At 40.1% G+C, this 22,530-nt stretch overlaps 1 protein-coding gene across 3 annotated transcripts in view; it reads left to right on the top strand.

Moving 5' to 3' along the window:
• The window catches only part of LMNTD1 (lamin tail domain containing 1), a 434,715-nt gene that overhangs the window by 209,243 nt on the left and 202,942 nt on the right, over positions 1-22,530 (top strand). For all 3 annotated transcript variants that reach the window (XM_073788952.1, XM_073788949.1, XM_073788950.1), the window contains exon 5: positions 4,256-4,551. The gene's annotated coding sequence lies outside the window, so the exon portion shown is untranslated. The remainder of the gene's footprint in view (positions 1-4,255; positions 4,552-22,530) is intronic.

Here is a 22,530-nt window from a genome sequence, read left to right on the forward strand (position 1 = left end):
TTTGGAGAAATGTCTATTTAGGTCTTCTGCTCATTTTTGGATTGGGTTGTTTGTTTTTTTGTTATTGAGCTGCATGAGCTGCTTATAAATTTTGGAGATTAATCCTTTGTCAGTTGCTTGATTTGCAAATATTTTCTCCCATACTGAGGGCTGTCTTTTGGTCTTGTTTATGGTTTCCTTTGCTGTGCAAAAGCTTTGATGTTTCATTAGGTCCCATTTGTTTATTTTTGTTTTTATTTCCATTTCTCTAGGAAGTGGGTCAAAAAGGATCTTGCTGTGATTTATGTCATAGAGTGTTCTGCCTATGTTTTCCTCTAAGAGTTTGATAGTTTCTGGCCTTACATTTAGGTCTTTAATCCATTTTGAGCTTATTTTTGTGTATGGTGTTAGGGAGTGATCTAATCTCATACTTTTACATGTACCTGTCCAGTTTTCCCAGCACCACTTACTGAAGAGGCTGTCCTTTCTCCACTGTACATTCCTGCCTCCTCTATCAAAGATAACATCACTGGGCTTCCCTGGTGGCGCAGTGGTTGAGAGTCCGCCTGCCGATGCAGGGGACACGGGTTCGTGCCCCAGTCCGGGAAAATCCCACATGCCGCGGAGCAGCTGGGCCCGTGAGCCATGGCCGCTGAGCCTGCGCGTCCGGAGCCTGTGCTCCGCAACGGGAGAGGCCACAACAGTGAGAGACCCGCATACTGCAAAAAGAAAAAAGAGAGATAAGGTGACCATATGTGCGTGGGTTTATCTCTGGGATTTCTATTCTGTTCCATTGATCTATCTTTCTGTTTTTGTGCCAGTACCATACTGTCTTGATTACTGTAGCTTTGTAATATAGTTTGAAGTCAGGGAGTCTGATTCCTCCATCTCCGTTTTTCCTTCTCAAGATTGCTTTGGCTATTTGGGGTCTTTTGTGTTTCCATACAAATTGTGAAATTTTTTGTTCTAGTTCTGTGAAAAGTGCCAGTGGTAGTTTGATAGGGATTGCATTGAATCTGTAGATTGCTTTGGGTAGTAGAGTCATTTTCACAATGTTGATTCTTCCAGAGGAATTTTAAATGGTACATGAAAAATAGGGTTACAGAATAGCAAACCTCAAAATTAAGAAGTTATTAAGTACAATATATAATTAGATTTTTCTCTTTTACCTGTAACAAACAACTTCCCCATTTTATATAGAAATAGTTAACATTAAGAGAAATTAATGAGATTTGGAATACTGTCTCAAGCTATTGGAAAATAAGAAAATTAGAACAATATTCATGAAATTGGTTTTTCACAGTTTTTTCTGTTTCTTTCCTGATTTATTTCGCAAAAAATGTATAAGAAAGATTTAAACTGAGATAATTATAAATTATAATCACGATTTTCTAAATAGCAAAAACGTTAACATTTTTTTCCACCTTTGTTGAGATACAGTTGACATATAACATTGTGTAAGTAACAATAACGTACTTTAGATCGGAATTTCTCCTTTTTGCAGGTACTAACAGCTTAAGAAGTAAAGCAAAAAAATGTTTATCTATTGTTCAAAGAAACATTTTATTTATATTGTTACAAGGAAGACAAGTGTTTTATCCGAGGTTACCCAACATTTGGATCTTACATAAATAAGACTTAAAATCCAAAGAGAAGCTGTGTTGTAAACAACAGCTATATTGGATGAACTTGATCCAATTTTTGAAAAGAGATTCCTTGTCCACAGCAAGGCTCTTACACATGCACGAGGAAAATCAGGCCTATGCCCTTCATTTAGTTGAAGCCTAGGGTAAAAATCCTAGACAGTTAATTTTGGATCAATGAAACCTATTTGTAGAAATAGCGCACAACATAATGAGCATGATAAGGGCTAAGAAAATCATCCCTCTTCCTTTCTTTTTTTCTCCTTTGAAAATCAGCCACATAAGTGGCCTGTGGACCTCCTCTACTGGGGGAGGTATATTTATCCCGATGTTCATTTATAAAGAATTTAGCTTAAAAGGTAAAAAAAAAAAAAAAATATTCCTAGGTAATCATTCCTTAAAGCAGATTTATTATGAATAGAACATTTGTGTGTTTGGGAGTGTTGTTTTCCCGGGCACATACAGAAGACAGATTGTTGACAGTAAATGTTTAGTCAAGGGTGAGAATACTTTTGTTTTAGTTACAGATCCTTTCCACCAGCCAGATGATATTTTCTCCTTTCAATCAGTGCCGCAGAAGCTTTTGTGTGTTATATAGCAGTGCTGCTAAATATGATGGAACGGCTGCATCTTTTAATTTAATCCCAGTAGGAGAATAAGCTATTCTTCTTTTCCTAGGCGACAGACGGGGACTTTTAATGTCATGTAAAGCTCAGCTGGGTGAAGCCTTTTGAGAGACGGTGCTATCATGTCAGACTTTCTTGAATCATTTACCAGAGGCAAATGGTTGTCTCCATTTTCTACAAAGCATTGCTTTTGGATTAGAATGCTCTTTGGAAATGAGCCTGTACAACATGTACACATTTAGGTCATCATTTGACTGCCTTATACTTAATAGGTGTGATGGGACAAATGTAATTAACATATGAGGAAGGTTCTGGCTTGGCCTGCTCAGTTCCCTATCTTTCATGCACATGAAGGAAGGCTCCACCAATTCCAGGCAATTCTTGGGGCTTTTATGATGGAATGAAGATAAGATAGGCCAAAAGCAAAGCGGATGGGTTTTTGACAGAAAAGAAAAGCACAGAAGAGCCCTCGTGTCCAGGGGTCTGTAGACAAGGTATATATCCTTTGGTAGGGGACTCTGGGAAGAAATGATGAACTTTTGGAAGGAACGATGTAGAAACATAATCAGTTCTTCTGAGGAAGGAAAGTGGAAGGTTTCCAGAGACTTGAGGCATTATAAAATAGGGAAAGAGAGGATTTTAATGAGTTTTGTCGTTTATGTACTTGTATCCTCTTTAAAGATGTTGAAATGTGTACATAAACATCGGACGTCCTATCTGAATTATATATTTTTGAATGTAACAGCCTTCTGGGACTGAGCCAAGTGACCATGGCTTCCTTGGGATTATATCTGTAGGATAGTTATGAGCTTTTATAATGGGCTTTTTCTCTGGCGTTTCCTACTTCAGACACATTTTGGTACACTGGAAATTTTCCAATGGTGAGAGGTTTCTGTGGGTGTATGAATATCTGTGAACCGATAGGCTTATTTATGTACAAGGCTATGAAGTATTCTCTGTGTCATCAAGCAGTATATCTGCTGACAATGCTATATCATAAAAAAGATTTGTGATATCGTTAGAGATACAAGATGGTGAGTGATGATGTTGGAGCACAACATCTCAAGAGCTTGAAGGTGAACTGGAAAAAAGTAAAATCAAGATATAAGAGATTTATTTGCCAATATTAGTCTAGAGAAAACTTGGCAGGGTGTGTAGAAACAATTAAATATACAAGTCAGCTATCAAGTCGCTAGTCTTTCTTTTGTTCAAAATCTTCCTATTGGGTAGAATCCTAATTGATTACTTGCTGACTTGTATCTCTGAAGTTTTTCTGGGACTTGGACTTTATAGCAGTAATAAAAGATTTTCAAAGGAAAAATCTAAACATCTCTCAAGAATAATTTCCATTCCTAAGCATACATCTCTGATTCTATATAATATCATCAGTTTCCTAACTTTTAAAGTCCTCTCTCAGCCCACTTGTTATAGGAGTCACAGGGTACCACCAACGAGCCTGAACCTACCCCAAAGAAAGTCAATGGGTTGTAATAATCCCAAAGGTTTAAATCTTCAGCAAGGCTGTGCAGTCACACTGGGAGATCCTATAGCCTTGACTGCAGACAAGGTCCTGGGGACTCTGGGAAGGATGAGAGGAGCCTTGGAGCACAGACTTTTGACCCCAGGTCACGTTTGCGTTTCCTCCCTGCTGCTCTCCTCATTTTATATAATCTGCTTTCACCCATTTTTGGGTACCGATAGGCTGTGTTGTCAATCACAATGAGATGCTTTACATGGAGAACAATGATTTCCTATGAGGTCTACCTTACCCTCTGGCTGTAACAAAGAATTTGGAAAAAGAGATTCATGGAGATACTTTTCCTTCTATGTTCTGAGAGCACATTTACACCAATACTTTATGGATACTTTAGTGCTTGAAGTAACCCTGTGAGGTCAGAGTTTATACTAGTTGGGATAATTCAGGATGCTTTAATAAACACCCCCCACCCCAACTCTCACTAGTTTAACACAATAAAATAAACACTGGTTTATTTCTGTTTTACACAGGGTCCAAAGTGATTGGTCCTACCTGGCAGTAGGATTTCCACAAGGTCATTCAGAGACGCAGACACCTTCCAGTCTGTGGTTCTGTCATCCCCTGCGGCCCTGGAGTCCTCTGTTAGATCCTCTGATTTGATCCAGAAAACAAGAATGTGGAGTGTCACTTGGAAGATTTGTACTGGCCAGACCTGAAGGTGGCATCCGTCACTTCTGCTCTTATCCTAACAGCCAGCACATCTGGCCACACTCAACTGGCAAGAGAAGCTGGGAAATACAGTCTACGTGTGCGGCCAGAAGACAAGGTAATTGGGTTTGGTGAAACACTGGCCAGTCTCTGGCGTAGTGTTACTACTGTCCCCGCCTTACTGATGGGTAAACTGAAACATAAAGGGGTTAAGTAATACACCGAAGTCACCTAACACGTGGTAAGCAAGAAAATCTGAACCCAGGAATCTGACCCCAGAACAGCCTTTTAAACCTTTTAAACTACAGGTCTGCCTCCCAGATAATTAATGCATGGTGTTTCCTGTTACTTCAAATGAGTAAAACAAGGCTGAGGAAGATAACATGCCTCCTCCTAGTTGACAAAATGCAGCAGACACAGGATTAATATTCCTTTATTCCATGGAATTGCAGTCCCGTTTAGGACGAGTGCAGGACCCTCTGATTTCAGTGGCTCTTTTCCTGAGCATCTTTGGGGAAGAGGGGTGTGTGTTCCAATCTCAGTGAGTATTTTAAGGTGAGCCAACTCACTTTATCACCTGAGACCCTTGGTTCCAACAGCATGCAACTAAGGAGGCAAATAATTAAAATTAGGGATCATGGAGTAAAGCAGACAGGCAGAAAGCCATGGGGTTAAGAGGCAGAGTCTGGAACCAGAGCTCCCAAATCAGAAAAATCCAACCCTGGCTCTGCCTGCAGCTGGCTGTTCCTACCTCATTTAAATAAATGTCAAGTTTTTCCCTTGGTCTCTGTCTCAGAAAGGGGCACGTAATTCCTTAGTAGGTCCTCGTTTGTTCAAGACAATCTTAGCTTATACTGTTGTTCTAGGGTTATTGTTAATAGCGCCTCCTTTCACTCTCAGAAATGTACTGACTTAGATGATAAATTATATGATTACCCTACTTATGGCACCTGAAGCATCTTCACCCAGATATTACTTGGTAATAAATCTTCTGGGGAGGAGGTCACCCCCTAAATTAATTAAGCTCCATAAGCCTTAATCACAAAGCTTGAAGAAATTTGATTATAATACTGAAGTTTGAATTTAGTTTGATTAGCTTTTTGCTGAATTTTAAAAGAATCCGGGAGTTCCTTGTATGTGGGTAGCTCTGCCCCAAGCCCTGCCTTCTTTATAGAGGGACTCGGCCATCTCTTCAGCACAGCCTGAGTCAACAGGCTACCCTCCAAGCTACACGTTTGCTGTTACACGTAGACCCCCCTGGTGGACTGTGGACCCTGCCTCTACAGACAAGGAAAGATCCGGTCTCCAGCTACCATACCAGCCTCCCTTCGCTCCCTCTCTGCTTGTACCCCACCTGGAGTGGCGAGAAGCCTTACCCTTCGACTTCCCTTTTTGGCTGGAGATTATCCCTTTTCTTCTCCACGTGGGATTTGGGAAAACAGAAGGGAGCCTCTAACCTCGTTTGTTTGCACCTACCCATGCCTTGTGGAGCCATGTTCTGTGTAAGATCTGTTCACTGAGAGAAACAAGAAACTATTTCTAGTCTTCAACAGACTTTTATGATCTGGCCTCTGCCTACCTCTCTGGCTTCAGCACCTGTCACTCTTTCTCTAGATTGGCCACACTGCCTGCCTACTTTTTGTAGACTATGCCAAGCACGATCCTGCCATATGGTCTTTGCTCTTGCAGCTCCTTCTGGCTGGAATGCAGCTCCTTCTGGCTGAAGTGCTGTTCCCCAGATCTGCTTGAATCAGCTCTTTGAGAGGACTTCTCTGATGATCCAATCGAACATAACTTTCACAATCACTTTCTCTGTCAAAGTCCTGTTTTATTTCCTTCACAATACTTATCACTATCTAAAATTATTTTGCTGATTGAATTGCTAACTTTCTTTCAAACTCCTCGATAATAATAATAAATAATAGTTACTAGACTTGCCTCTGGAGTCAGTCCCCAATAAGGATCCTTTTGCCTGGTGTCACTTGCGCCAATAGAACCAGACCGAGTTCAGCTGAGAAGCAAAGGAAAGCTTTATTCTTTGATCAAAGAATGGAGAGGTGCGGGCTCGGGCTGCAGAGCACGTGCTCCCGCAAAGACCATCAGTAGGGCTGCTTTATAGGGTTCTTGTCTGAGGAGGGAGGGGCAGAGCTCTCGAGGGTCCCGTGCGGGCGAGTTGCTCACGGTGCCCCAGATCCAAGCGCTGGGCGCAGCGTCTCTGCACACAGACTGCTGCCGCCATCTTGAATGGAGGGGTCATGTGCAGTGCTTCTCCGTGTGTCCCCAAGTTGGGGTGTCAGGGTCATCAGTTCCGTACTGGAAACTCTAATCCAACACATTAGGTGTAAGACCTCTGCGCTCGGCCCCCTACAGGCAAGCACAAAAGAAGAGGTAAGACCTTATCACCTAGAATCCATCTTATTCCCCCCTCCCAGGGACCCCAGTGGGCTTTGTTGATGCCACTATGAGCCTCACCCTCTTCTAAGTACTCTACATTGACTAATTTTTAAAATCTTTATAGTCATCCTATGAGATAGGCACTATTATCATTCCCTTTATTTAGTTATTTATTTATTTGGCTGCTCTGCGTCTTAGTTGTGGCACATGAGATCTTCATTGCCACGTGCGGGATCTTAGTGGTGGCATGCGGGATCTAGTTCCCTGACCAGGGATCGAACCTGGGCCCCCTGCATTGGGAGCACAGAGTCAAAACCACTGGACCACCAGGGAAGTGTCCCATATCATTCCCATTTTATTACTTTTTTAATTTTTAATAAAGAAACTGAGATGAAAAGAAATAAAGTAACTTACCTCATGTTTCAGAAAGGGAGCCAGGATTCAAGCCTAGACCGTCTGGTTCCAGTGTCTAATCTGAACCACCAGGCAAGGCTGCCTCCCATCAAAGTCATCCCCAGAGGACAGAACGTCCATGTCCTGTGTGCCACTGTATCAACTTCTGTGATCTTGTGATTTATAGTAAGAGATATGTATTTGGTCTTTGTCTGGGTTCTGGCACAGGGCTCCTAAAACCATTGGAATTTCCTAAGTGTTGAGAGCAATAAAAAATGTCTTTTGTTAGTAATGAGTGACTTCTGGAAAGCACCTAAGGATGGGGGCTGGTTGCCAGAGAGTCCAATCATGTGATTAGAGGGTTGGAACTTTCAGTCCCACACCCCCTGATCTTGAGGGAGGGAAGAAGTGCTGGTGGTTGAGTTCAGTCACGAATGGCCAATGACCTAATCAATCATGACCACGGAATGAAGCCTCCATGGAACCCCAAAAGGAGAGGGTTCTGAGAGTTTCTGTGTTGGTGAACATGTGTAGATTTGGGGGAAGGGCGTGGAAGCTCTGCACCCCTTCCCACATACCTTATCCTATGCATCTCTTCCATCTGGGCTGTTCCAGAGTTAGAGCCTTTTATAATAAAACAGTAATCTAGGAAGTAAGATGTTTCTCTGAGTTCTGTGATCCGCTCTAGCAAATTAATGGAACTTGAGGAGAGGGGTCATTGGGACCCCTGATCTATAGCTGTTTCGGGGGAGTGACAGTTTTGTAGGATTGAACCCTTAACCTGTGGAATCTGACACTACCTCCGGGAAGACAAGTGTCAGAATTGAGTTGAATTGTAGGACACTCAGCTGGTGTCCGAGAACTGCTTGTTGGTGTAGTGTAGGGAAACTTCCCCCACTCCCACCCCTCCACCTCCCGCCATGACAGCATTGGCTCCTACAAGACTTGGCTCAATTAATATTTGTTGAACTTTGAGTGAATGTATGGTGTCATAAAACTTTGACCTTGTTTGATTTTTATAAACAGAGAAGGAAACCTCTCACTTGCCTATCTAATAGAAATGCCAGAGCTGAATATCTTGTTTCAAGAGCAATTGGAGGCAGGGGCCCAGCCAGGGATGCCCCTGAAATGCAGATGGGGGAAGAGTGCTGCATAGCCCAATGGCAGATCCCGCATGGAGCCTTGAGAAATTTGTAGTAGTGGTTTTCCATGGGGTTTCTGAGTTAGTCCTAAAATAGGCAATCTGGCACCAGGTTACTAATGCCAAAGGGAGCAAGATGCAGACATAGAAGCAGTAGAGTGAACTAACAAATCCCCTCTCACCTTCCCCACCATCAGGGGTGGGCACGGAAAATTAAGCTGTCTTGGATTGAATTTCTACTACTTGCAGCCGAAGGAACCTTCTCCCCACTTCTCTGTCACACCACCTGGGCTCCCCAGCATTCTGTACAAAACCTGGATCTCTTCGCTTGTCACATTATGTAGAATTTCACTATTCATCTGTCTCCCATCCCCTCTAAAAGGTAAAGTCTTTTAGCAATATCATGTCTAGTTCATCCTTTACATACCACGACGTAGTTAATAACGTATGCTTCCTAATGTTACCTGAGTCAGCCTGACCTGCCTTAGTTCACTTCTCTGAGAATGAAGGAGAGAGTCACACAAGTAATCTGCAAGTTGTTTTCCAGCTCCATGCACTGTATCAGTCAGGTGAGGACTGTGTATTGCTTTTGTTTTGGATTCAGGCCCTGCTACAGAAAGATGAGGCTTTGTCTGTATGTGCTGTGAATCTGGTTGTGAGCCATCTAGTTAAAAAACTAGATGAATACACTCTTTCAATGTCATGTTCCTATTTGTCCCCCTATCTCTTCCCTGCACTGCTGGTTATTTATGTATTTAATATGCAGATAAAGATGCACCAGCTCATACATCAGAGGCCTGCCCCCTACATCCCTGGGGCCTATTAGGAGCAGATCTGTATATCTTGACTAGAGCAAGTCCCTTTGAGGCGATTCATCTGGGCTGGCCCTGTTATAAGCTGGGGCTTCTCTTTTTTCTTCCCTTTACTTTCTTTGTATTATTGACATTTGTACAACCCTTGTTCAGTTCTCATTTCTGTGGACATCTGTTATGCAGCCAGTCATTAAAAAAAAAATCTAAACTGAGTTAAACATATCAACCACAACACTTCCCTCAGTCCCCAGGGAATTCAGACCTATTTCTATAGCTGCTGAATGTAAAAACACTGTGAATTATATCATTTGTATGATTCTAAAATTAACTATGAACGTGCTGGGAGCCTTAAACACGTTCTAGGCTTTCTTAATCATCCACTTCTTTACCACTGAAAACAAACAAGAGAAACTGAACCACTGTGTTTTTACAACATTTATCCTAATATTCATTAACTAAGTAGAAGGCGTTTAGCTCCACACGTATTTTGTGCTGGTCAGATCTTTGTTTCTTCTCCCCTCAAATTCACTCATTCAACAAATATTAAATATATATGTTGAATATCCTATGTGGAGGAAGTAAAACTCTCACCTTTTTCATATTGAGTCCATTTGCTGACCATCTTTTGACATGTGCAGTTGTCTAGATGCCTCTGAATACGTTCTGCGCCTACCTTAGGTCCTCCATTTCTTTCTTCACATGTGAGGCCCAAACAGTATTCTTCCAGGCCCAGCGCAGAGTGTATAGAACAAGTGCTTAATGACATTCTTTTCTGGGGAAACTGGAGAATATTTTGTTTCCTGGCACAAGGAAGGTAAGCAACATGGAGTTTTGCATAAAAATGAATGGATGAAATTAAACTCAGAAATTTTCAAGCGATACTGCACAGGCTGTTCCGTTCCTTCCCCCTGTTACCATCCCTCTTTTCCTTTGCCAGCAGCAGATCCGTTGGTCTGTGTGAGCTGAGAACATTTCTGTCCCGTTTCCTCTCCTGGTGCCCTTACGCCATAGACCTTTGTGGCTCTGTAGGAACAATATTCTGAAGGTTTTAGACAGAGAGAAAAATTCATGGTCACGGGGTTAAATTTCGTGCTGACTCTCATGACAGCTATAATGAGAGGAAGTGGGAAAACAGAGGAGAGCATCCATTTAATTCAACAAATATTTATTGAATATTTTACATCTATCCCGGTTTCAAATGCTGAAGTTAAAGAAGTAAACAAGATGAACAATGTTTTTATTCTTATAATGGGAGAAGAAAGGAAACAGACCATTATAGAAATGGGAAAATGTCAGTGAAGTATTTGGGGCGATTAAAGTGGAGTGATGTGATAGAGCGTGACTGCTGAGCACATCGGCCTGGGAGATCAGGGAAAGCCTCCCTGAGGAGGTGGTTGGGATATTCACGCTCCTCATTTTCTGTGTTTTATGATGTGTTGACATCTTGGGGCCTTGCTAATCCTGGAGAGACTGCCCCCCACCCCGCCCCCCAGGTTGAGCTAATTCCTGGAGAGAGCAGATGACTCCCCCGGGGGCATGCCTTTGCTATGCAAACCTGAGTCCATACCTCCATCACCTCCTTTTATCAGGCTTCTGCAGTGTAGGACACTATTCCCTTCCCCAAACTACCCCAGGGCCAGGTACCAGACAACTAGGAACCACCCCTATAGCCCAAAGCCTGCCAAAGTTACTCAAACTATCCAATCCTGAATTTACTCAGCTGCTTACACTGCCTTGCCCATTCCTCCCCATGAGAACCACAATAAAGCCTCAGGACCATGCTTTCCTCTCGCCCTTTTTCTGTTTCCTGACCAACCTCGGTGCTTCCCCATGTGTCTCTTTGTGCCATGCCTTCCATTTCTAGGACCTATAAGTATAAAAATCTTCTTTCCTCATAGTAATCATTTCTATGTCTGCATGTCTTACCATACCTAATTAAAATAAATCCTAATTAAAACAGTGATACTTAAGCTGAGATCTGAATGACAAGTAGGACCAGTCACACATGGATGGAGATGAGAGCATTCTAAGTAACAGTGCAGAGACCCTAAGCTTGTCAAGATCAAGGATCACATAGAGGCGTACGCCTGGAGTAGACTCTCCTCTCACTTCCTACTTCTTTTCCTTTACTTTCCAGACACCCATTGATCTCTGATAATCCAAAGATTCTTAAAGGCAAATATCTCTGAGGAAGTCAGATGTCCCACTATCCTTTTTATACAAGTCAACGCTTATATAACTACATGACTGATGAGAAGAACTGAAGGTCTCATTAAAGCAATTCACACTAAGGTGTGAAAGAATCTTTGCTAATGTATTTTCATTGAAATAGGGAATTTATTAACTGAAACACATTTTTTAATCAGTTACACTCAATAGTTTTGTGTCTTAACATCATTCAGATACCCAACATATGCTTATCAAATACATCTCTCATTACACCCAGGTTCTAGGGATGAAGTGAGGAGGAATCATCTTTCCTAAGGAGTAAATGACTGTTGTGATCACTCTTTGCACTTGTGATTTCTTGTTCAGTGTCCATATTGTCCTTTATATTATAATCATACCCAAAGCTACATGAGGGCGGGAGGTATGTTCAATTCCATATCACTAGCAAAATGCAGTGTCTGGCAGACTGCAGGCATTCTATTCATGACTTCAAAATGAAAATTATTAAACCAAGTTATACTAAGATAAAGTGTAAATATGATAGTTAAAAGTAATTTCCAGTATTTTAGTCCCTCAGGACCCAGCAAGGCTAAATTTCTTAGACTTATGGGTTTCATTTCTGGCTGAACTTAAAATCAGCCAGGAAGCTTTTAAAATATAACAGTACCAATCCGCATTACAATCAATTGAGTCAGAACCTAAGGGTGGAATCTGGGTATCAGCATTAAAAAAAAATGTCTCTAGGTTATTCTAACACGCAGCCAGGGTTGAGGAACACAGATCTAGGCTGAAAGGCTACAAACAGTAAAGGTTAATGTACCTGGCTGGTGTCTTTAGGCAATGTGAAGAACAGCTATCAGAATTTGCACAGATCACTAAGAAAGTAGAATTCTCCAGGACACAGAGGTTCACAAAGGTCTAGGCTTCAGGGACAGTCAAGTAGAGAAAGTTGGGCAGAGAAGCTTTAGACAGAGACCCAAGCTGTGCAACCAAGGAGGAAGAAAGCAGATTGGCGTTTGCAGCAAAATGAGTTCTTTCGTGCTCATTTTTAAAGTGCTTACAGGATTTCGGGTGACTGAAGTCACTGGCAGGCATCTTTGCAGAAATACAAATCATAATATTTGAGAAACAAAAAGGTGACGCCTGAGGGCAGATTTTATATTCACCTTTAAAAAAGTGACCTGGAAAATTATACGTCATTTTGTTGCCAGAACTTACTATGCTGACAAATATTTGTAGAATGTTATTTCAGCCCATGAATTTTATTTCAGTAGACATTCAGAGTAAGTCACAGCTTCATAGAGCAAATGCCAGCCTTCCTTTCCATTCCCACGTCCAGAGTCTCACCTTTCAAAAGAGAATACTGGATCTCAGTTGACACTTTCTTGTAACGAAATCTGCCATGAAATTTTAAGCTAACAAATGGCTATGATTCACAAAATCTATCCAAACGAATCCTTATTGACTGGAAGCTTTGTTAACAATATGATATCTGAGTTTATCACTAAAAAATTATTTTGGAACAACTTCAAATACCAATTAAAAATCAGAATAAAGTCTCATCTTCCATGGTTATCTAGATTATCATTCTGTTGGTTGAATATAAAGTTTGCCCTCAACTTCTCTCCTTTTTTGTTTCCTAAATATTATGGTTTGTATTTCTGCGAAGATGCCTGCCAATAACGTCAGTCACCTGAAGCTCTCCAAGGACCTTTAAAATGAACACTGAAGAATTCATTGTGCTGATAAATATTTGTAAAATATTGTTTCAGCCCATGAATTTAAATAGGACTTAATAACTGAAAGTCGTCTCAGCATAGGGTCATGATGAAAAGCATGATCTCCTGATCAAATCCTGACTCCACTATTTCATAAAATAATACCTGTTCAACAAATATTTATTCAGTACTTGCTAGTGATAGGCACTAGATGTTTTAGATGATTGGAAGATATTGGTGAATGAAAGAGAGAAAAATCCTTGCCTGCCTGACTCTTACACACTACTGAAGGAGGCTGACAATAAAAACAATAGAATAAACTTAACTTATTAACAATTTGTTTAACACATTAGAAGGTGATACATTGTACATATTTTTTATATAAGGGGGTGGGGATTCTGGGAGGGTTGGGAGTGGATTATAATATTAAATAGTGTGGTCAGGGTGGCTTTCATTGAGAAGGTGATATTTGAGTAATTGCTTGAAAGAGGTGAGAGGGTTAGCCTTGTGGATATCTAAGGGAAGGGTTCTGGGAAGATGGAGAAGCAAGTACAGAGCCTGGTAGCAGAAGTTTGCTGATGTGTTTGAGGACAGCAAGGAGGCCAGAGTATCTAGAAGAATGTGAGCAGCGGGGAGAGAAGTACAAAATGAGTTCAGAGAGTTTGGGAGAGGGAGGCAGGTCACAGTGTCTTATAGGCCATTGTAGGGGCTTTGGCTTTTCTCCTAAGGGAGGATGGGAGTCCTTGGAGGATTCTGAGCAGAGGAATAGCACGGTCTGACCTCTGTTTTAAAAGCTTACTGTGGAAGAGAATTCCACTTCTGGTGTGACAGTGTGAGAAGCTCCACAGATCCCCTCCCCATGGAAACTGGTAAAAATTATTTTTTAAATCAACCATCTAAGGTCTCAGGAAGTGGTCCAGAGAGCATACAGCAGATAAAGAAACATTTATTCAAGAGATCTACTGAAACTCTGTAAAAACTACAAGAAGTTGTAGTATTTGAACCAAGATCCCTGAGCTCTCTTCCAGCTCAGTGAGGTGAAAACTCTGCTCCAAAATTGTACAGCCATGAACACAGGGTTCTCCCTGCCAAGCCCCCAGTTGGAAGGGATATCTTGTGGGGAGAGGCAATGCATAAGCTCTGCTCATCTTGCCTTGAGTTACCTATTGCTGAAGCTAAGTTCCAGGTGAGTGTGGCTGAGAAATGGAGACTCCTTCTGCCTAACCATCATTGATGGGATGGAGGCCATACTGTGGCCACAGCACCACTGAGAATACTAGAGCCCTGACTGCTCTGTCCTTGGCTTGTGGGGTGGGAATTCTGTGCTGAAAGAGGCAAGCCAAGGAGACCTGGGGCTGCTAACTTTCCAACCACTGAATGTGCAGCTTCTAAAGAGGAATGTCACTCAGAGAAAAGGGTGCCATTGTCCCCATCCCTAGCATCAATGACACGACTCAGAGATTTTTGCCTAAGAGGAGGAACAGGCCATAAAACAGAGAGCTTGAAATCCCTCCCCAGTGGACTGATTCCATTTGCGACAGTGTAGACCTCATTTGCAATAGTTCAAGCCTAAGTTCACTCTCAAAAGCAGTGGAAGTTTTGGTGAAAGTTCATTGGGAGGAGATTGATAGATTCCTTGGAAGTAAAAGCTAAAAAGTAAAAGCTAAATAGGCCAGGTAGCTTTCCAGAGAGAAATGGGAAAAGAGACAGCTGCGAAGAGCTTTCCTGGGGTCAGAACAAATCTCACATGCTGACTTTGGGAACTATCCCTTTCAAAGGAACCAAATTTGGATTGAATTAGTCTGTGTAGTAATTTACGTACCAATGCACTGCTGAAAACAAGAAAGCAATCAGTCTATAATTAGTGGCACTTGATGATTCAGTGTGGTCAAGGAAAGAGACAGTCAAAGAGAGCCCTGCCAAAACCACTGTCATCCCAGAGTAACTGTGGGCCTCAGAGAAATGTGGGACGGCATTAAGTGCACCAACATAGTTGTAATGGGAATACCAGTAGGAGAGGAGATAGAGAAAGGAGAAGGAAAATGTTTGAAGAAATAATGGCTGAAAATTAATGAAATTTATTTTAAAACATTAATTAATACATCCAGGAAGCTTAAGGATTTCCAAGTTAAGATAAACACAAAAAAATATATACAAGTAAACACATGTCTGAAATCCAAAGACAAGGACAAAATCTTGAAAGCAGCAAGAGAAAAATAACTTGTCACTTACAGCGAATTGTAATGGGATTAACAGCTGACTTAGAAAAAATGGAGGCTAGAAGGCAGTGGGATAATACGTTTGAAGTACTCAGTGAAAAAAAAAATGTCAAGAATCCTGTATCCAGCAAAATTATTTTGTTGTAATGAAGGTGAAATAAAGACATAAAGACATTCCCAGATAAAGTCTGAGCGAATTTACCGCTAGAAGATTGGCTTTAGAAGAGATGCTAAAGGAATTTCTTCAGGCTGAAAGCAAGTGACCCCAGATGTTAATTGGAATCCATGTGAAAAAAACAGCACCGACAAAGGTAGTTATACAATTATAAAAAACAGTAATAATGCATAGTTTTCTCCTTTCTTCTCTTAACTGATTCTAAAAGTAACTGTATAAAATGATATGTATAGAATGTATTTGGGGCCCTATAACATGGAGAAATGGAATGTGAGCAGGAGCAAAGATATATTGGGCTAAGGAAATGACTCCATATGTGAACTCAAATTTACAGGAAAAAATGAAGAGAGCTGATGACAATAAATAAGAAGATTAATATAAGAAAAGCTAGAAGTATACACTTGCTATTCTTTTTCTCAGCTTCTTTAAAAGGCATAAAATTACATAAAGTAATAATTATAACAATGTAATTTTGGATTTGTAACATTTATAGATACAATTAGTATAACAATAATACCACAAAAAGGGGAGAAAGGGAATAGAACTATATAGGAGTAATGTTTCTATAGTTCATCGGGATTAAATTAGTATGAATCTGAAACTACTTCTAATAAATTAAGGTAAGCCCCAGAGCAACCCCTAAGGAAATACCTCAAAAAATATGGTGAGAAAAATCATTAAAGAAATTAAAAAGATACTGTAGAAAGTATTCACTTAAGACAAAAGAAAGCAGTAAAGGAGGAAAAGAGTAACAACAACAACAAAACGGCATAATGCATATAGAAAACAAAAAGTTAAGTGGCAGATGTAAATCCGACTATATTTATAATTACATTAAATGGGAATAGATTTAAAAGTCCCATCAAAAGACAGAGATTGTCAGATTTGATAAAAAATAAACTAGATCCAACTGTATTCTATCTATAGGAGACACTTTAGATTCAAAAATACAGTTTGGGGCTTCCCTGGTGGTGCAGTGGTTGAGAATCCGCCTGCCGATGCAGGGAACACGGGTTCGTGCCCCGGTCCGGGAAGATCCCACATGCCGCGGAGCGGCTGGGCCCGTGAGCTATGGCCGCTGAGCCTGCGCATCCAGAGCCTGTGCTCCGCAATGGGAGAGGCCACAACAGTGAGAGGCCCGCACATCGCAAAAAAATAAATTAATAATAATACAGCTTGAAGGTAAAAGTTTGAAAAAAAATCATTCAAACATCAATCACAAGAAATTTAGAGTGTCAGACATAATATGCTTCAAAACAAAAAAAAAATGTTACTAGAGATAAAGAGGGACAGTGTGTAATCATAAAAGTCAATCTATCAGGAAGATACAACAATTATAAACATATATGCACTTAAAAACAGAGCACTAAAATACATGAGGCAAAACTGAAATAGGAAATTCAACAGTTATAGTTGGAAACTTCAATAGTCCACTTTCAATAATGGATAGAGCAACTAGGAAAGAGATCAACAAGGAAATAGAAGACTTGAACAACATTATAAACCAAGTATACCTGGCATACATCAATAGAACATTTCACCCAACAATAGCAGAATATGCATTTTTCTCAAGTGTACATGGAACATTCTCCAGGATATATCATATACCAGGCCATAAAACAAACCTCAGTAGTATTTAGAGGATAAAAATAATAAAAGAACACAAAACATATTCTCTGACCACAGTGGAATGAAATTAGAAATCAACAACAGAAAGAAATTTGGGAAATCCTCAAATACATGGAAATTAAACAACACATTCCCAAATAATTAATGGCTTGAAGAAGAAATCAAGAAGAAATTATGAAATACTTTGGATGAATGAAAGGGAAGATATAGCATGTCAAAACTTTATGCAGCTAAAACAGTGCTTAGATGGAGATTATAGGTGTAAATGCCTATATTAAAAAAAACAGAAATTTCAAATCAGTAACCTGAATTTCCGTCTAACACACTGGAAAAAGATCAAAATAAACCTAAAGCAAGCAGAACAAAGGAAATAATAGAGAAAGGAAATTAATGAAATAAATAATGGAAAAACACTAGAGAAAAATCAATAAAAACAAAAGCTAATTCTTTAAAAAGACTAATAATTTTAACAGACCTTTTGCTAGATTGACCAAGAAAAAAAAGAAGACTGAAATTACTAGAATCATAAATGAAAACAGGGAACATGTCTACCAACCTTAAAGAAATTAGACAATTTAGAAGACATAGATAAATTCCTAGAAAGACATAAAAACTTACTCTGTTTACTGTGCTTAAAATTTCATGTAGAGTAAGGGTGGAAGTAGAGAGAGCTGTTAGATGTAAATGGCAAGACGTGATGCTGACTCAACAAGGGTGGTAGCAGTGGAAGTGGTGAAAAGTGGTCAGAGTCTGAATACATTTGGATGGTAGAGCCAGTGAGATCTCCTGATAGATTCAACGTGAGAATCAAAGATGACTCCTTGTTTTTTCCTGGAGCAAAAAGCAGGAGGGCTTTTCCACCAACTGATAGGGGGGAGACCCTAGGTGCAGTTGTTTTGGGAGTGGGAAGGATATCTTTTCTTTGCTCCTTATAAATTCACTGTCTACCCTTCTTCATTTTGTTCTGTGCCCCCACGAGGCTGACCTCTACAGAGCTCCTCAGCTCTGCTCCCTGGCTTTCCAGGTATGTTCAATTAATTGGGAACACTAAGAGATTCAAGGGTAGGAGGAGTTGCTTTAAACTTCTTGTACTTCTCCACCAAGGATCACAGCTCCTGTCAATGGACCTTCTACGTCTTTCTGTCTCTCTGTCCCTCCCTCTGCACCCCGGTGACAACTGCTTCCTCCCTTTACTCCTTTACCCTTCAGGGTTGATGGGACAGTAGTGCCTTTGTTAGCACTGGAGTGTTGTGCTATCTTTTGTGGTTTCCCTACACCCTGTAAATAGCTCCTTTATTAAACTGTCCTCAAATTACCTAAATTAAGTGTGCCACCTGTTTCTTGCCAGAACTATGGCTGATATGGGATGAAGATCAGAAATTTGGTTTTGGACATACTGAGATATCAAAGGGGGGATGAGAGTAGGCAATTGGTTATTTGAGTCTGGAATTCAGGAGAGTGACATAGCCTAGAGATAAGAATTTGGAAGTCATTAGCAGAAAGAAGATATTTAGAACCAGGGGACTTGATGAGATCATTGAGGGAGTGAAAAAAGATAGAGAAAAGAAGACTGAGACCTGAATTTTGGACTTTTTTTTTTAATATCTTTATTGGAGTATAATTGCTTTACAATGGTGTGTTAGTTTCTGCTTTACAACAAAATGAATCAGTTACACATATATGTATGTTCCCATATCTCTTCCCTCTTGCATCTCCCTCCCTCCTACCCTCCCTATCCCACCCCTCCAGGCGGTCACAAAGCACCAAGCTGATCTCCCTGTGCTATGCGGCTGCTTCCCACTAGCTATCTACCTTACGTTTGGTAGTGTATATATATGTCCTGGACTCTTTAATGTTAAGAGGTTGGATAGATGATGGGGAACCAGCAAAGGAGAAGGAGCATCAAGGAGGAAGGAGGAAAACCAAGGGAAGCCAACTGAGGAATGTTTATCAAGGAGACGAGTGATTCACTGTGTCAAATGCTGCTGAAAAGCCAGGTGCAAACGGGACTAAGAATTGACCATTGAATTTAGCAATGTGGAGGTCATTGCTGACCTTGGCAAGAATATGTTCAGTGGTGTTAGGGTAACAAAACCTGTTTAGAGTGTGTTTTAAAGAGAAGAACTGGAGAAAGCAAGTATAGACAAATGAATTTTGCTACAAAGAGAACAGTATATGGTTAGTGGCTGGAGAGGGAAGAGGAATTTTGTTTTGTGTTCATTTATTTTGTTTTATGAAGATGGGAGAATAACAGCATGTTTGTATGCTAAGAAGTATGATTCAGTAGAAAAGACAAAAATAATAATGTAGCCGAGAAATGGGAGAATTGCTGAAGGATGCCCCTGGATAGGAGAGGGTGGGGTCTAAGACACAAGGAGAAGGGTCCCCTGAGACAGGAACACAGAGCACATAGTTTATCTATAGTAACAAGAGAGAAGGCAGAGTATGAAGATTCAGAATTTCTCTTCTGATTGTATTTTCTCAGTAAAGTAAGAAGTAATCAGCTGTGAGTGGGCACAGTAGGGAGGGGTAGGAAGTTTGAGGCGAAGTTGTGAATGGTTGCCTACGAGTGTAAAAGTTAGTGACCTAAGGAAGTGTAGTATGAATGCTGGCAGCATCAAGAAATTCCTTAAGGTTCACTATCATGAATTTAAAATGGAATAATGTTCAACTGAAGGGATGCAGTTAGAGAGTAAGCAGGGAGTTGGATTCAACAAGGAGTTGCAGTTTTCTTAAGCAAGATGTGTGGCCTCATATATAAAATGGGGATAATAATAATTACCATGAGAGTTACTATATGCATTAAATGAGATAACACAAATAAAATGCTTATCACAGTGTCCGGTACATAGTAAGTACACAATAAACGTGTGCTAGAATTATTGCTATTGTAACACCTAGTAGGGCTAGGAAAACTTCCGAAGTGGAAATTATCTGTTTTAATCGTACATGTAATGACCAAATGCTTCTGTTGGTTAATTGCAGTTTGGTTCAACTGTTCTTAGCATGTGTCTTCTTACCAGGTGGGGACCTAGAGACTACATCTATGTTGCCGTTATTACACTTCACTTCCGCTAGGCATAAGCCTGCACAAAATAGCTCGGGGAACCTTTTGCTCATCTCGGCAATGCTTCAGTTCCCATTGTAGAGCAATAGCTGGATAAGCCAGCTCCTTTTGTTTGTTACAGACTTCTGACATTTGATCTTCTTGCTAAATTCTTGGCAATGGCCTTAAGGCAAGTAGGAATCCAATTGCTTAGATTAGTATAACTTTGAAGTTATTCCTCTGTTAACACTGGTACTCTGAGAATAGGAATTCCAAACAAGCTCAGATAGCTTGTATTCCTTTCTTGACCTTTCAAACATCATTTCTTTCATTTTGGACATTGATTGTACTTGATTAAGCTGTCTCTATCACATTTCTTTGACTATATTTACTGTTATTACATTTACTTCAAAGACTTTGCTTTGGAGAAATCTACATTATCCACTGAATAATAAATACTATTCAATGTAGTAATACACTCCTGAAGAGAATTGATGTTATCTCTTTGCTGAGATTTTCTATTTTTTTCATTTGTTTCAAGAGAATTTGTACTCGATTGTTGAAGCATTTTTTAATGGCTGCTTTAAAGCCTTATCACGTAATTCCAACATCTGACTCCTGTCGGGTTGGTGTCCATCAACTGTCTTTCCTCATTCAAGTTCTGATTTTCTTAGTTCTTTGTGTCCTATCTCTTATGTTAGGAGACTCTGGATTCCTATTTAAATATTTTGTTTTAGCAGATTTAGATTTAGCACTTGGTCTACTTTTACGTGTTGTGATTACAATGGCAGTTTAATTTTCGGACCCTTATTTTAGTCTGCTTGGTTTATCTCGTGCTGATAAGTTCTCAGTTGTCCCCGCCGGTGCTGCCTGAAGGAGTGAAGTGGTATCCCCAAGCCAGGCCACTTGGGTGTCTCTTAGTCTGGGAGGGGTATGGTGGCATTTTCCCAGTTGGTGCCCCCAAGCTGCCTGGTGTTTCGGGACAAGGAATGAGAATCTTGAGCCCCTGGGGACAAAGAGCCTTCCCAGTTCGGACCATTTGCTGTATAGCTGAGTGCCTTTTGCCAGTTTCATTCCTCCTACTCCTATTCTGAAGTCTTTAGGCAGTAAATACAGTTATACAATGTAAATCATTCTCCCTTTCTACACAACAACGTTTTAAAATAATATGAAGAAAACTGACAGTATAGTTAAATAAATAAATATATAGAAAGCACTTAATATTTTTTTAAATTTCAAACTCATGGAAAAGTTGAGTAAAGAACAATGAACACTCATATACCCCTATCTGAATTTATCCACTGTAGAGTTGCCAGGTAAAATGCAGGATTCCAAGTTAAACTTGAGTTTCAGATAAATCATGAATAATTTTTAAGTATGAGTATGCATGCAGTATTTGGGACATACTTATACTAAAAAATTATTTGTTGTCTCTCTGAAATTCAAATTTAACTGGGCATCTTGTGTTTTTTTGGCAAATCTGACAGCCCTAACTTACTGTTAACATCTAACCTCACTTGTTCCCATCTTTTCTCTTTTATATTTCTCCTTTGCCAAACCATCTGGGGAACATTAAAAAAAAAAAAATCTCAAATAGGCCTTGTATATGTATATAAAGAAAATTCATTTTCATTGACTTTTTTTTTTAAACTAGTGCTTGCAACTGCACTTTCCACTTGTTATTATATAGTGCTAATTACCTACTCTTGCCCAGACTCCAGGTTATTTCTAAGTGCACATCCATAAGCAGTAACAAAACCACTTCAAAACTCATGTCAAAAAAACAGTTGCTATCTTGTTGTGAAAATGACTATACTACCCAAAGCAATCTACAGAGTCAATGCAATCCCTATCAAATTACCAGTGGCATTTTTTACAGAATTAGAACAAAAAATCTTAAAATTTGTATGGAGACACAAAAGACCCCAAATAGCCAAAGCAGTCTTGAGGGAAAAAATGGAGCTGGAGGAATCAGATTCCCTGACTTCAGACTATACTACAAAGCTACAGTGATCAAGACAATATGGTACTGGCCCAAAAACAGAAATATAGATCAATGGAACAGGATAGAAAGCCCAGAGATAAACCCACACACCTATGGTCAACTAATCTATGACAAAGGAGGTGAAGATATACAGTGGAGAAAAGACAGTCTCTTCAATAAGTGGTGCTGGGAAAACTGGACAGCTCCATGTAAAAGAATGAAATTAAAACACTCCCTAACACCATACACAAAAATAAACTCAAAATAGATTAGAGACCTAAATGTAAGACCAAGCACTGTAAAACTCTTAGAGGAAAACATAGGAAGAACACTCTTTGACATAAATCACAGCAAGATCTTTTTTGATCCACCTCCTAGAGTAATGGAAATAAAAACAAAAATAAACAAATGAGACCT

Source organism: Tursiops truncatus, chromosome 11, assembly GCF_011762595.2.
Source record: "Tursiops truncatus isolate mTurTru1 chromosome 11, mTurTru1.mat.Y, whole genome shotgun sequence".
NCBI lineage: Eukaryota > Metazoa > Chordata > Mammalia > Artiodactyla > Delphinidae > Tursiops > Tursiops truncatus.